Raw genomic sequence first — 3,983 nt, 5'->3', positions numbered from 1 at the left:
AACAGCTCACTTTGGTTTGGTTCCCTGCTCACCACGGCAGTGGGTCTCTCCTCCCCTTGCTGGGTCCAGACCACATAATGCCCCATGGCGGCAGCACAGAAACCGCTTCATGGGAGTGGGACATGTTCTGACATTGCCCAGCAGACTCCCGTAAGCCTGGGTGAGGTCACAGTTGAAGGGCCAAGCGGGAGGGCAGGCATGAGGGCGGACCTAGCGGTGCAGGGGACCAGCACACTCTGCGTTTCTAGCACAGATGCACGTTAAGCCGGTCCACACTGCACGTAGAGGATGGCGGGCGGGAAGGTGGCAGGAGGAAAGGGACAGGGAAGTGCGGCCAGGGTGCCCTGCGCGTGCTCCCGCAGCCCCACGGCCTGGGGAAACCCTGGCCCAGCGGTACCGTCCCGCGGAGTGGCTGAGTCCTGATGCTTTCGGGCGGTGCGTGGGTCCACGGGGTTCCCCGGCCCCACCGGCCAAGCGAGTCTCGGGCGCGCTGGGCCGACCTGGCTGAGGCCACTGGGCAAGATAATCTCTCCGCCTCCTCGTGGCTCCGCCAAGGCCGCCAGCGGTGGACGACCGCCTCCCTACGCCCAGGCGAGGAGACGAGACGTGCGCCGCGGTCGAGAGGACAGAGCGCCCGGCTCATGTGGTGGCTCGTGCCGCTGCCGCTGCGCCACCGGTGCCGCTCTGGGAACTGAGACCCAGGGCCGCCGGACAGGTGACAGGCGCCGACGCTCTTCATCGCGCCGCCGCCCTGGCTCAGATCCGCTGACGCCCCTTTTGAGGCGTACACTGGCTCGCAACAGCGTATGTACGCACGCAGCACGCAGCACGCAGCACGCAGCCAGCCTTCGTGACGGAGACACGCAATGACGTAGACACGCACAAACGCACGCAGGCCCTGGCCAGTAGGAGACGTTGATGGACTCACTCGGGCCCTGAGCCCCGGAGGGACGACCGGGCCAAGTCCGGGAGCTCGAGACCAGCTTGCCCGGAGCAGTGGTCGGGATTGGGGAAAAGGAACTGACGGAGAGGAGGGCGGGGCACGTGGGAGCTTGGGGCGGGGCTGGGTGGCGCTGAGGGGAGCAGTAGGGGGCCAGACCTGTGGGAAAGAGCTGAGGGAGGAGGAGCCATGGTGGGAAGTGAAGGCGGAGCTGGGCGAGGAGCCGTGAGAAAGAGCTGGGGAGGAGCTGGGCGAAAGGTGAGTGAGGAGGAGCTGGGGAAGACTCTATGGGACAGAGCTGGGAGAAAGAGCTGCGGGGGAGGAGAGCTGGGGTAACGCTGGCGAGGAGGAGGCCGAGGTGTGAGAAAGGGGCGTGGGGGCGGGGGCAGGGAGGAGCTCAAGGGCGTGGGCTGGCAGGATGGAGCTTTAGCCGTGGGCGCCGTGTGGTGGGTGGGCTAGGCTGGCTCGGTGCAGGAGGCCAGGCAGCAGCTCCTTGACTCCTGGGTGATTTTGGCGCCCGGTGCAAGGCTGCACCCTGTAGGCAGAGAGTCCAAGGTCGACCTAAGCTGACCCCTCTGAATGGACTCCCGGGAGACGCGGAGGCGAGGAGAGGGCGGGGGGCCTCTAGGCTGAGTCTTGCAGGCCAGAGTGTTAGGGTCTCCTTCCTCCAAGCCACCCTGGGAGTGCCAGTGGGGTCCTGAGGGGCGTGGACTTGGTATGGCCTTTGCAGGTGAGAAGGAACATCCCCTCTTTTCCTGCTGCTCCTCAGACCTGACGTGTCCCCACAAAGCCTGCTTTCCTGTCAGAGCTGTCTCCTATCTTGGACCACTCAGTTAGGGGGGCTCAGGGTCGAGGAGTGGGAGGCCTCTGGGCTCCTCGAGATCCTCTGCGCCCTCACTAGGCTTTGACTTGATGACCAAGTCCCTGGGTCCCCTGCATCCCAAACAGCCTGATCAGAATAAATGCTCCTCCTTCCTGACCCCACTGCTACTCCTCTGAGTTCCGGCCTCATAGTGTGGGGCCCCTGCTAGTCCTCTGAGCCTCCCCACCGGCCTGACGCCTGCTGTCTTTCTTCTCCTCTTCCAGTGGGTGCTCCACAGGGCCACCAGTCCCGTTGGCTCCTGAAGGGCGATCTGCCTCATCAACCCTCCAGAGGACCCTGCCCAGCCTCTCTCCTGTTTAAGCCCCAAACTCCTCAGGGTCCTGGGAGGGCCTCTGCTGGCCCCAGCCTCTCTCCCCTTGTCGCCCCAACACATTGGGTCATCTGTGCTGGGGAGCCCCTGTAACCTGAGTGCACGTGGCTCTGCCAGGACTCCCAGCCTTGGTACACGTGTGGTTCTCAAGGGCTGGAATGCCCGCTCCCTCTTGTCCTGGCAGACTCCTGTCCTCCTTCCAGGTACACAACTTGAACATCCCCTTCTCCGCCCCACCCTGGGTGGCAGGCACTCTGGTCCCTGGAGTCTCTGGTAGCACTCTGGACCTCCTCCTCCTCCCTCCTCTCCCTCTCCCTCTCTTCCTTCCTGGGATCCTGTCTCCCCATGGTTGTAACTGCTCTTCCAAGAGTCTTCTGGCTCTCCAGAGGAACGCTGGAGTTCCTTGAAGGCAAGGTGACTGGGTCTTACTGATTTGTGTACGCTGGTGCCTAGGACACGTGTAGTCACTTAGTAAATGTGGAATCTACAGAGGACTGCTTTCTTTCAGTGAGCTTGCACCTCCGCTCTCCTTGTGGAAGCTCCAGGAAACGGGAATGCTGGCCAGAGGTGAGGTGGGAGGTGAGGAGCAGAGGGTCCTCTTCCCTGGGGTTTAGGCCTCCAGGGCTGCAGGGGGTCTGCTTTCTTCCCTAGACCGTGATTCTGGCCTCGCATAACGTGCACCCTGTCTTCCTTTCAGGAAGTCCTTGCGCATGTCTACTACTGCTTTTATGGTGACCAGATCCCCAGGACGTGCCGCTCTCTCCTCTTCGGAGCTCCACAGGACCTGCCTCAGAGTCGGCCTCCCTTTCTCGCCCCCTGGGCACCCTGCAGAAACTCCCCTGCTCCCGATGGCCTGTCTGAGCACTTGCCTTGGCAGTTTCTTATCCTTCACCCTCCAGTGACCTCTGTCCATCCAGCTCCCCCAGCTCCAGCTGTGCCCTGGGCACTCTGCCACCACCGGGCCTCTGCAGCCACTCACTCACCCTGGTGCTGCACACCCTCTCTGTGGCCCAGATGTCTCCTCCTCTGCCCAGCCCATCCTTTCTGCCTCAGTGTGATTTCTCCACACCTGACTCCTCCTCTGAGCCTGTCACCTGTTCTGTTCTCCTCACTTGCTTCCAGAGGTGCAAACTGCACCACGGAGAATGCTACCTCCCGCACCCTCCCATGTGCTTCTCTGACTTTGAGGCCCAGAGAACATTACAAAGTTTGCTCCTGCCTGGCATGTTTTGTGAGCACCACCGTCTGGGACCGTTTTTGACCCAGACTCCCAGTTTCTCATACACTTCTCAGCAGGTCCGGTTTCTCCTCTCTGAAATACCTTCTGCCTCCATCTTGCTGTTGAGCTGCTGGTCTTTGGTTCAGGAGTTGTGGGAGCTGATTTTGAAGACTGGATGGTAATCTCCCTTGGCTGTTTGCGCTTTCAGACTCCTCCTCTCTCTTCAGGCCTCAAGCTTTGGACTCCAGTATTCACCTAGGCTCTCGAACTGTAAGTGATCCCAGAGGTCAGGGAGTGGTCCCCACCGCCCTCCCACTGGAGGCTGCCATCCACCCCAGGCCACGTGATAAGCGGTCCGAATAGGAGGTGCCCTTGCATCTAGCACTCTGCCCCTGAGAAAGGGCTCCTTCTCATCTCTTGTAATTCCCTCTGTCACTGTCATTGGTTTTAGTTCCTGCGTCTGGTGTTACTGAAGAGAAGCCTGGGGCAGCTGGCAGGTTGCAGCTGCAGGGGAAGACAGCGAACCTTGTTTCTTCTGCCCCAGTCTCCCATTTTAACCTCCCGACTCTCACTTGTGGCTCTGCTTCCCCAACAGGCACACCCCTGACTCCCCCTTCCTTTCTGTCCACCG

The sequence above is a fragment of the Ceratotherium simum genome, chromosome X, assembly GCF_057802395.1.
Source record: "Ceratotherium simum simum isolate JZ-2026a chromosome X, ASM5780239v1, whole genome shotgun sequence".
Lineage (NCBI taxonomy): Eukaryota > Metazoa > Chordata > Mammalia > Perissodactyla > Rhinocerotidae > Ceratotherium > Ceratotherium simum.
Note: the sequence above shows the minus strand (reverse complement) of the source record.